At 42.8% G+C, this 12,430-nt stretch overlaps 1 protein-coding gene across 2 annotated transcripts in view; it reads left to right on the top strand.

Annotated features, from left to right (window-relative positions):
• The first annotated feature begins 1,031 nt into the window (after positions 1–1,031).
• The window catches only part of NAB1 (NGFI-A binding protein 1), a 54,261-nt gene continuing 42,862 nt past the window's right edge, over positions 1,032–12,430 (top strand). Inside the window, exon 1 of one of the 2 annotated variants that reach the window (XM_007420385.3) lies at positions 1,032–2,489. The gene's annotated coding sequence lies outside the window, so the exon portion shown is untranslated. The remainder of the gene's footprint in view (positions 2,490–12,430) is intronic. The other variant, XM_025165028.2, reaches the window with a different exon arrangement.

Below are 12,430 nucleotides of genomic sequence, written 5' to 3'. Positions count from 1 at the left end.
AGTTATTGTTTAAACATTTTAATGTATTTTATACACAGAGATAATGACACCCCCCCCAACAGAAAGATAATTAACAGACTAAAAAGCAAAAAGGTTGTCAAACAATGGGAGAGTTATTGGGCACTCATGGGAATGAGAAGTCCTCTTCCCTTTGCAATTTCATGTCTCAATAAACCAGTTGTGGGAGCCACAGAATCCAGATATGGAACCTCCCTTTACTGAACTTCAAATTACTCGAGTCAACCATTCCATGCAGATAAAGATCTAATAATTCCTATGTATGGGAATTATTTCTTCTCTGCTCTCCTAAGTTCCATTTTTTAGGGGGATTTATGACTGAACTCCTTAGGAGCATGATAGTGGAGGGGCAATTTTTCAATTGTGTGATTACAAACAAAAGTAAAGACTCTGTCGAGTCTGTGAGCTCAGGACCTGGTAGCTTCATGAATACATCCATGTTTTCTTGTCAATGGTATGGAAGTGATTTGCCACTGTGTTTTTCCAGGATTGTATTTCAGCTTCCCAGTCTAGCTTACAGCTCTGGATTTCCTAATGGGCTCCCATCCAATAACCAGGTCCAGTCCTGCTTAGTTTTTCTCTAGTTTTCTCCAGAGTCCATTGGAGTTGGATGGCCAATAAATTTAAATAAATAAATAATAGTTATCAGCCACAGTTTGCTAAGCACTGTCACCTATTGTGGCACAACTCCGTGCAGAAAATTATTCAGAAAGTTGCTGATTGATTTCAGCGTGACTAACTCTGAGTTTATGGATTGCAACAGTCTCAATGAAATCAAATAAAATCATTTGGAAAATATCTTTGGATTAACAGTGAAACATACCTGGTTCTTTTTTCAGGATTTTTGTTAATGGGGTCATTGTTTCATGGGGTGCTCTACAAATAAGAGCTCATATTAATTTGTGGAATATATCCAACATTGTTCCATTTCAAATCCACTTAATGAAAATGGTCATTTTCTCTCTTCTCAAAAGGAATGTTTTTCAGATAATGTGGGAACTTTACTGTCTCAAGAACATTTCAGTTTTAATTGGAGGGTGATGAATTTGGGACTTATGCCAGAAGAATATGGTAGGATATTCAGAATTAGGAAGAGCTGTAAGAGGCAATAGCAATTAAAAAGAGAAACTGGAATCTGGACAAATAATTGAAAGATACATTACAAAAATAGGCACACGCCTGAAAAGACGAAGGAAGTATGGTTTGGGGTATAATACAACCACAAAACATTGGTCTGTTGCCACAATCTGACCTACAGTTTAAGATGAAATCTCACTGTGCAATTTGTATAATCAGGGATGTGTATCCATTGCTGGACAAAGTGTTTGAATTCATTGTCTGACAGCGTTCAAAAGGTGAGAGTGTGTAGGAGAAGCAGAGGGATACGAGGAAAGGACCGAGGGGCTGCAATCCTCTAACTCATTTAGGCGGAGAAGAATAGTTTAAGAACTCACTACTGAACAGTCCTGGACAGGACTACTCAAGTAAGCCACCATCTTATGTCCACTTTCTGGGAATGACCGGCAGTACTTGTATGAACTTGCTACATCTGGACTTACTTGCAGAGAAACAGCAGCTCAGAAAAGCAGCAGCTAAGAACTCGCTATAATAATAATGAAAATCATCATCATCATCATCATCATCATCATCATCTTGAATATAAACTCCATTGGCAAGTTGCGGGCGAGCTGGGGAGGCGACTCAACGCAGGAGGCCGAGCGTGCCCAAACTTCAAGTCGTGCCCTTGCAAAGGCGCTGAATGAGACCCCAGTCTGCGTCTCCCTCGGGGAAGAGGAGCTCGCGCCAACGCCTCTCCCCAGAACGGGGTTTCCCTTCACGCCGCTACTCCTCCGAACTAAAGCCAGCCAGCGCCAGCGCTCCGCTCCCTCCTCGCTCGCGCTCCCCCGGGCCTCCTCCCTTGCTCGGCTGCCAGGCGCTTCCTTCAAGGCGGCTGCCTTCTGTTCCAGGCGGCAAGGCAAGGGCCGCCGAGCCAGCCGCCGCCGCCGCCGCCGCCACCCCCGGCTTTGGGCTGCCCACGCCAGGATCTGCGTCACGCGGCCGCGAGTGGGAGGGAGGAGCAGGAGCGCAGAGCAGAAGGGAGAAAGAACGGAATCTCCCCATGTGACGGCACGGGAGGGGGCCGTGGATGCGCGGGCAGAGGAGAAGGGAAGGCGGCGGCGGCGGCGGAGGCGGAGGTTGTTGCTGCTGCTGCTGCTGCTGCTGCTGCTGCTGCTCCCGCCGCCGCCGCCGCCGCCAGAGCGGCAGCCATTCCCGCGTTTGGGGCTTGCGGGTCAGAGCGGAGCCTGGGAGGCGGAAGCCAGCACGCCCACTGATGGGAAGGGAGAAGCTTGGCCGCAGGCGAGGGGGACTCTGGCCGTAACTTCTGGCCAACATCCGTCCCTGGCTAGGGCAAGACCGGGCGGCCAGTCAGAGCAGCGGCGGCGGCGGCTGCGAGGACGTCCTGGAGAGAAGTAAGTACGGGACTCTTGTTCCGTGGCCGGCGGTCGCGCAGGAGTTTCCAGGCGGAGCGGTGGCTTCGCTTCGTCCCCCTCCGAAGGCGTGGGACGGCGCAGTCCGGAGGCTCCGCGGCGCGCCCTTTGGCGCCGCGTGCGCTCTGCTCTCTTGCAAGTAGCTGCGTTCGCGCGCCTTTGAAAGGCTGCGGGGCCGGGAGCCCGCTAAACCCGAGCGCGTGTGGGTCGCTGCGTGCGCGGAGGGGATGGGCTGCAGAGGGCTTCGGCTGGGACCTCGCGAAACAGCGTTGCAGGAACGTTAAAAAGCTCTTCTAAGCGAAATTCCGTCTCCCCTTGCAGTTCCTGGGAGTAGCGAAATTGCTGCCAATGGGTTTATTGTATTCTAGACTGGAGGAAGTACAGTAGTATGAAAATCGCAGATTTCGTTTTAATTGATGTTTTAGTCGCGATCCTTACTCTCTAGTAAGCATCACGTCGATCGCCGTAGCCTGGAATAAGTGTGTGCGTCGGCTTTTAAGCTGAATGAGCGGTCTTAAATTCAGCGTCGCCTCCTGCAGCCTGATCTGCGCGCTTGTAAACTTGCGCGCCTGCTTCTAACTCGCTCAGAAGTAAGCGTCGGGTTAAAAATGCACGAATCAGCTTGGGCACAGGTGGAATAAGGCAGTTCTAGACAAATAAGACTCTGTTAGCGCGAGATACATGCACAGGTAACGTCCGTACGAGTTTTGCTCGGCCGTGCTGGTATTCAGAAGAGAAACAGACGGGGAGAGCGGCCTGAAATGAGGCGGCAATCCTGCACGCATTTCCCTGGGAGTAAGTAACAGGGAGGCTAGTGGGGCTTCCTTCTAAGTTAAATAGGTGGATAAGCAGGATTGTGTTGTAAGAGGGAAAAAGGGCGACCGGAATTTAGAAGCGCCCTGCCTCTTTCTCGCCTAGCAGGGTGTTTGCAGCGCTCCTGCGCCGCAGTTGGTTTCTGCCGCTGAAGATCGCCGGAAGGAGAGCGAGGATGCGTGGGTGGGGGGGTGGCGTGTGGATGATTCCCAGAGAAATCCAGTGCAAAAAAGGGTGAGGGCGTGGGCGGAAAGTACTGAAACATCCTTATATTGTCTTCACGAAAAGTTGGGAGAGATGGAACACAACCCAAACACTGCAAAAGAGGGAATGTTTTACCATACGTGGTATAGATAAAGAGATAGTTACATGCTGGCCTACGGCTGCGGTAAAAATTTGATTCGATTTGATATAGATAGTCTGAGTTATTTGCAGACCGAATGGACGTGTAATGTTTTGAACGTCTTAAGAGTTAGAAAGCTTAACTTTGCTGTATATTTTTATATATTTACAACTTGGGGGTGGGGACTGCTTTTAAGGCTATCTTCCCAATATATCTTTTGAAGAACATCTTTATTTCAGTTTTAAAACTTTCATTTGTGGTATCATACTCAGGTATGTTTCCAGATGTGTGGGAATATATCGTGTCTCCTTGCAGGTCAAAGCCAATATAAAATTCTTGAATGAGAAGATTCTGATTTTTCGCCCCCTCCCTTAAGCCTCTGGAGCCATAGCCTAACCAAAAGTGAGAAAAATGGATATATGCAGTATAGCTTTTCAAATTAGGTGGTCTTTTTTACACTATTTGAACATTTGTATGATATTTTGAGCATTTGAAATATTTAAGATAGGGACTCTTATGTATGTTACCAAATTAGAGCCATAGTTTATTATTTGAGGAAATTGGTAGGTAATGGATATTTAAGCTGTATGCATGTGCACGTACATGCACGAATATAGAAAGACTATTACTGTATTCTGCTACAAAAATAATATTACAAAATATGTAATGCACAAAAACTGTAATAAAAATTTGATAGATTGCTGAAACAATTTAAAGATCTCTGTAGAATTATCAGTAAACCTTAAAATTGCTTCATCCTCTTCTCTCTTCAAATTGATTTCATCTGTTGAAAGAATCTTATATTTTTTGCTGAGTAGCTTGCTAGTCCGTGGGGGGAGCCAGGTCTAAATAATGGCTGTTTGGAAGCAAGCTATGTTTGGTGGCTTTTGGGGGGATGAGAATGGAGATACCATTCTGGCTATGCACTTGGAAATAATTTCCATTGATTTTAGTGTTTGTACATTTAGAGGAAGGATATCTAAATATGCATGTCATTCTTTACATCTTGAGACTGAATGAGAGGACATGAGTTTAGCATCAAGATGCCAATGATATATAAAACTGACTTGTCAGTTTTAATGTTAAAAGTACGTACATTAATAGCCACTCACAATATTTCATACAAAATATGAGGTTGTAGAAAGGTTGTTAAAATATGCAGCTGCTAACAATGGTGGAAAATAAAAGAAACAGCTATACAAATCATAGTTACTTTAAAGAGATCTTTTAGAGACATGAACTTGCTTAAATCAATATTTTTGGAATGCTCTCTTGGGAAATAATACTGTTTTAATGAAGGTGAGAGGTCTGAACTTGTACAAGGTAAAGCTAAATGGCCATGGGGAGATATTACTGTATTAATCTTTGCATCTTTTTCCTCTGAAATAGATTCAGCTCTTTCTTTGGGCAATTACCCATTTGTGTAGAATCTCACTGGGATTGGATTGGGAAAGCAGTCAACATGTAGGATTTTTCATTATTAAAGCATGGAATTTGTTCTCATTTCCGTGGTGGAACCAAGAAGCACTTATTGACATTTGACACCTGAAGGTATCAAGTGGAATCTTCCCACACCAATCCTATATTAAACTTTGCTTTGTACCCACTTATGTAAAAATCTGTGTCACTTAAGCTATTGCTGTTAAGTCTTGCTTGTTGTCTTTGCATACAACTTAAGTTTCATAGCTAAAGAGAGAGAAGTGGGCTAAATTAAAATGGAAGTGCAACTTTAATTTGTCAGCTAACATCTGGGCAGACGTGGGGGAAAATTATAAAACATTTCTCTGTTCTCCTTCCTCCCCTCCCCTCTGCCTTCAATCATTCGTATTACAGATGAATTGGAGGAAAAGCTGATGTGAAACACCCTAATGATGCAAAGGGTTTGCAGCTAGAACACAAAAAAGACTGGTGTTTTAATGTTAGCTTTTATTTGTGGAATTTAAGGGCAGGCTTTACCTTTTCAAAGGGAAAAAAAAGTCTTTTTAATGGTATCTTCTTTGTGAAGTTTGATGGCAATTTTTTTTAGAATTTCAAACAGCATATCTTGCTACTTAGATGAAATACTTAGAAGACTGATTATTGTATATTCATCCCACTGTTAGCAACCCACACCAAGAATTCTCCTTCTCTATAATTCACCCACATGAGCCACATCGCAGCAGAAACGCCTCCTCCCTCCAATTTTCACCGAACTTGCAAGAACATTTATTTCCCACAGTCATTGTTGGATGAAAGTAAATATTTTTTAAAATTGGTCATCCTAGAGGTCCTTGGTATAGGATTGATAGGAAGATTTCTTCCCTTCATATGATTAATAGCAAGTGATTCTACCACTTATTGTTTATGTAGCTTCTACCTGTATTTCTGTAACCATCTGCAGTACTTGGGAAGAAGTCCCACTTAACTCATTTAACTTTGGAATAGCCACGTATAGGACAGTACTGTTAGAATGTTACTAGAGTATGTATTTTATTTTGTTTAATTAATAGTTACCTTGTAAGGTAGTTTAGAAGCATCTGAATGATCGTGGTACTTGATGGTCTGATTTAGAATAATTGTTTCAGATTCCTGCTCTTAAGCTTATTTATGCGGTTGCCTCTCAAAATCAGTAGGAAGACAACAGAATTAACAGTAAAATGGAAGTCATAAAAGGTCTTATAAATTGGATAGAAGTAGGGCCTGGTGTGTATCTTTCCATCTGGAAGAAAATAGCTACTGAAAATATCTCAAAGACTTCTTGTTCCTACGTGTGTGTGTGTGTGTGTGAGAAAAAAACTAGTGTTTTCTAAAGGCCGGTTCATCAGCAGGATAAGCCTGTGTGTAGCAGAGTTTGTCTATCACTTTTACTGTCTCTAAGGGTTCAAGTGATTTCTTAAAAGCTAGTTACAGGAGTATAAAATGGTGCTTGAAGTCATGTGAATGTATAGCTGTGTGTGTGTGTGTGTCTGTCTGTCTATCTATCTATCTATCTAATCTAATTTTCTGATGAGTCAGAGGCTGTCCAGAAAAGCTGCAGGGCAAACTTTTATCCATACCCTTCTTGTGTTACCTCTTTTCCTACCTCTGTCCTACATTTATTCTATAAGGATGTCTTAAATGGGGAAGCCAGGAGTATAGATTTTAGCATGTGGACACTTATTAGGAATTTGAAAATATAATCATTTCTAGTATCAGGCTAAACCTTTGTGCCAAGAAATGTACATGTAGTTGCCTTCCTTTGGACCAGCAGAAACCATTCAGCATCAGGGCAGCAGCTAAAACCTGTTACTCTTTTTAATGTGCTTTTCCCCTTCATTCAGTAATGTGTGAAAAGAATTTAGATGACAGCTAATTCACACATACACGTAAGTTACTTGATTGTTCAACAGTGGCTGATTCCCACTGAATCCTGTCAGTGTCTTTGGTTGACAGGCGTTGCTCTTGAGATGAAAGTGTAGGTCCCTGAATTCGTAGATGTAGGTTTCTTTCGAGCTCCTTGCAGTTTAGAGCACAACTATGGAATAATGCTTATGTTCAAAGAATGCTTTTGTGCTTCTGAGCAGGAGATGAGTGGTTCACCATGGGGTTTCCATTGTCAGCCCTGTATCTGACAAGCTAGACATCGAGAAGGATCATGCAGGCATGCACAGTCTTCAGTGCAGCTATCAATAGTTATGCGAGGCGTCTTGGCATAGCTCCTTCCTTGCTGTCTTGGGAGTTCCATCTGCTCTGAGTCAGCCACTGATAGAGATTTGCTTCCCATGATGACTGTGGCCCTGGCATGGCACAGCTTGACATCCCTGGAGTCATTCTCTCCCCCTTCCTTGCTTATTGTATACCTTCCTCCTTTTCCAGCAAGCACTTTGGGTGAATCATAGAGGTAGGCTGGTGGCATCAGGAAATGAGGTACAGTAAATGATTGCTTGATGCATTAAATAAGGAAAGTGGGCCTTCGGTGGTTAAATCCTTTGCTCATCTCTGTGTTGTGTGCCAGTTGTGCCCTTTCCTGGATCAGGAAGTCCTTTTCTTAGTCACTCATGCCCTGGTCATCTCCTGTATGGACTGTTGCAATGTGCTCTACATGGGGCTATCCTTGAAAAGTATTCAGAAGCTGCAGCTGGTGCAGAATGCAGGCACGGGCAGTTATGGGCGCCTCCAGGACTGCGCATGTAATGCCTCTGCTGCATGAGCTGCATTGGGTGCCGGTTTGCTTCTGGGTCCAATCCAAAGTGTTGCTTATGACCTTTAAAGCCCTTCATGGCACAGGCCAAGTTTATCTGAGGAACTGCCTCATCCTGGTTATGTTGGCCCGTCCCACCCAGTCCAGTCAGAAGGGCATGTTATGGACCTCATCAGCAAAAGAATTTCAACTGTTGGGGTCTATGAGGAGAGCCTATTCTGCCGTTGCCCCCACCCTGTGGAACATCTTGCCCTCTGAAGTGAGATTGGCCCCCAATCTTCTGGCCTTCTGGAATAGCATTAAGACCTGGCTCTGCCAACTATCTTGGGGATCCAGTGGGGGGTTGCAGCACTGGGGGTGGTTAGTGTCTTGAGGACATTGTCTTTTAACTTTGTATATTTTTGTAAGATTTTTACTGTTTTTTTAATTGTTTTTATTTGTGAGCCACCTAGAGTCACTTCTGTAGTGAGATGGGTGGCATATAAATTTGATTTATAAATAAATAATCTTCCTGGGTCATAAAGGGTATCCGATCTATTCTTTTCCCTATTTTAAATTCTGAAGTGGAACAACAGCTTTGTTATCTTTGGGTTTATTAGCTCTCTGCCAAAAAATGCTGCTTAACCACATTTTGCATACTGAAGGAAGGACTGAATGTAGAAAAGAGAGAACAGCAACTCTATAATGCATATAAGGGATCTTGCAGTACAATAGCCACAGTCATCATGGAGCCTACAACACACCTCTGTGGTATCTGCGGGACTCCCAAATTAATTTTAAAGTAACAGCTTGTTTCAATTATGTTCAAATACAGGTAGTCCTCATTTAACAGCCACTCATTCAGCGACCATTCAAACTTACGACAGTGCTGAATGAGTAGTCTTTATGACCAGACCTTGGAGTTCCAGCTGTCACAGTATCCCTGCAGTCATGGCTTGCAATTCTGATGTCACAGCGGGCCGTGATCACAAGATTGCAATTTCCAGTGTTCCCTGCCGACTTCCCACAAGCCAAATCAATGGGGAAGCTGGCAGGAAGTCGGAAGTCACAGTCACATGAGGTCCTCACTTAACAACCCATGTCATCCTTGCTTAATGACAGCAACTGGGACTGCTGGAACTGCCACTGATAAGCAGTGCAGTCATGTGACATTACAACCACATTGCTTAGCGACAGCAATTCTAGTCTCAGTTGCCGTCATAAGCAGAGGGCTACCTGTAACCCAAATTTCATGAGATGAGCAAATGCGGTTTGATTCTTTTTTAAAGCCCTCACCATCTTGCAAAACCATAACCTGCTAATCAGCATGGCCAGTGCTGAGATCATTTACAGTTGAGAAGTCTGGAGTACTCATTAAGATAACTGGTTTGGGCCTGAGAAAATTCTTGAGTATGGTACTCACTATGTAATATTGGCCCAATCACTCTCTCTCAGCCAATCTACCTCATAGCATTGTGGGTATGAGGATAAATGAGAGGAGCCTATGACTTTGGTTCCAAAAAGAAAGGCAGGTTAGAAATGTAATTTTAAAAAGGAATAAAATAAAGATGATACTGTACAGATTATTTGGTTTATGTTTTTGGTCAAGTTTCCCACAGTGGTATCTTTGATCAGAAAATCCTATACAGTGGTACCTCAGGATACGAACTTAATGCGTTCCGTGACTCTGGGCGTATCCCGAGTTGTTCGTAACCCAACGCAAATTTCCCCATAGGGTTCAATGTAAATCCGATTAATCCGTTCCGTCCTCCGAATTTGGTCGCACCCCGAAGCAAATTTTCCCATAAGGTTCAATGTAATTATCGTTAATCCGTTCTGGCATCCGCGGACCACGCATCAGGGGCGGGAGAACGGCCCGGGTGCGGCGCGGCAGGAAAAAGACTGGGCGCGGCGGGAGAACAGCCGGCGCGGCGCGAGAACGGCCGGGCGCGGTGCGAGAACAGCCGGGCGCGGTGCGAGAACAGCCGGGTGCGGCGCGGCAGGAGAATGGCTGCGGACCACGTGTCAGGGTGGAAAAATGACCGTAACCCGAGGCGGAGTTCGCACATCGAGGTAAATTTTTGTGGCCGGAGCTGGTCGTAACCCGAAAAGTTCGTTAGTAGAGGCATTAGTATCCCGAGGTACCACTGTACTTGCTTCACTGGGACAAAGCAGCATTCAATCTACTTAGAATATGAATAGACTTGTGTAGGGTTGTGTGTTTGAGCATTTTAAAAGTCCCATTGATTTCAGCAGGAAAATTACACACATGCTTGAGTTTTTTCCATTTGCAGTATTTTTTCTCCTGAATGCAAATAATCTACCTTTCCATGTATTGTCAGCGATAGCAAAAAGCTAGAATATTCCACTCATCTATTCACTTCTTCAGGAGCTTTCAGTCTTTATAAGACATTCAGCCAAGAGATATATACGAATATTGTTGTACAGTTTTAGGTTTACATCTATAAAAGGCCAAATTTTCTCTTCTGTGGTTGGGTTTGCCTTGTGTAAAGAAGGTACAAGGATCATACTAAACAACCGCAAATAGGAACAGTGGGTGATTTTAAGTCTGGTTTAAATGGGCTTAGGCTTGACCAGATTTTAGCCCTCTACCTTAATTCATATGTGAAAGTAAGTTCCATGAATTTTTTATTTTATTTATTGAATTTGTCACCGCCCATCTCGTTAAATGACTCTAGGCAGTTTACAAAACAATTAAAATCAATCAAAATTACAAAATTGCAACAATAAACAAAAAATAAAAAGATCCAAAATACTTGGCAATCACTCAGGGAGCGTCATCGACGCTAGCCATTCCCAGGATTGGGTAGTGTTGTTATACCCCATGCAAGCTGGCAGAGCCAAGTCTTCCATTTTTTCCAGGAGGCCGGCAGGGTAGGGGCCTGCTGCACCTCTGGGGGGAGCATGTTCCAAAGGGCGGGAGCAACAGCAGAGAAGACTCTCCTCCGGGACCCCGCCAGTCAACATTCTCTCGCTAACGGGACCCGCAGCGTGCCCTCTCTGAATGTGTATGACAACCATGATACTTTTTTTCAAGAGTAGGATGCATGAAATCAGACATTTTGATCCATTTTAAATGAATGTCTGCACAAAGCTAAACTTTGCTCTAATGATAAAGTTCTCCATGTTGTATCTTAATATACAACAGTTCTCTGTGTTAGATTATCATGCTTCTCTTTACAAAATGCAGGGATGAGAGTTAGAAATATCATCTGCTCTTTTATAATCTGAGCAACTCCCTTCTGTATTTAAAACCATACACACACACACACACATATTACAGCTTAGTGTTATGCATTAATTTATTAATTAATTTATTAATAAATGTATTACCAGATTAAAGCCTTATTTTTATATGTATATGTATTTAGGTTTAATCTACTAGGATTTAAGTACAGTAATGTAACACTTAGAACTATGCTCTTCATCTGTCAGACACAGGCTGAATCTGGTTTTAATGTCTTTTAAATTTACTTGGTTTCGTTAACATATTGTACTTGGTTTTGAAGGCTTTTTGTAATTCTTCATTTTTCTATATTTAGGTAAAGCTTTATTTAATTAGCTGATCGGGGGAAAAGATGGGAAAATACTAACCTTTTACAACTGTTTCTCTTCACTCAGTTTATAAAACGGTGAATTTTTATCCCTCAATTTTTCATCTCTTTTCTTATACTCTAAGTGGCCACGTGTTTACAGGGGAAGGTGTGTGAAATCGTGGTTCACTTAGTTCCATATATGGATGTGGAAAGACATCCTGTATAGAGCTGTAGGTGAGCAAGTAGCATACTTGTCATGGCTGATTAGGGGGTCGAATGTTTAAATAAAGCTTTTCAAAGGTTGATTACAGGTAGTGGAATAGCTCTTTGGAAAGCTGGAGGTAGATTATTGAGGACTCTTTTCTTTCATTTAGTCTTTTATATGGTTATACACTTGTGGAGCTGTGTCCCAGTTGGAGATCTAGTGAATGTAAGGGAAAGATGCTCTTGGCTTCTAGAAAGTTTATTTATTTTATTTTATTTTATTTTATTTTATTTTATTTTATTTTATTTTATTTTATTTATAAATCGTATTTATATGGCTGCCCGTCTCACAAAACGTGACTCTGGGCAGTGTACGATAAAACCATAAAGTAATATTAAAACCGAATGCCATTCAAAACATTGATGTTACTGTTGAAAAAGGCTAAGTGAGAGTGTTAGGTAATATGAACAGTGGAGCCATCTTAGGAGATCATCATTCCCTTGAAGTTACAGTTTATATATAACTTTTATTATCTTTACCTGATTCATTTTGGCAAGCTGTTTACATTTTATAAACAATAGATCATAGCCACCAGTGGAGAAAAAAAAGATCGTATAGACCCCAGCCTAAGAGCTGTCCTTTTCCATGATAACAGCCTTCCTAGTATACTCAGGGACCATACTTATTGTTAGATATTAGAGCTGTGCAAATCCTTTGAAAGAGGTGCTTTGCAGTGCATAAGAGTGCATGCAGAGCATCTCCCTTTGAATCAGTAAAGCGGCTGGGTCATTTTCCAGGTTCGTGTGGTTGCTTCGTCAGCTGCTGTTAGGTGGCTCTGCAGGCGTGTGCACACAGCCACTTCATGAA

This window comes from Python bivittatus, unplaced genomic scaffold (genome assembly GCF_059951505.1).
Source record: "Python bivittatus isolate LINGU-HERP-01145 unplaced genomic scaffold, Pbiv_v1 ctg000200_np1212, whole genome shotgun sequence".
Classification (NCBI taxonomy): Eukaryota; Metazoa; Chordata; class Lepidosauria; order Squamata; family Pythonidae; genus Python; species Python bivittatus.
The sequence above is the reverse complement of the archived record's forward strand: the minus strand, read 5'-3'. Positions and strand labels throughout refer to the sequence as shown.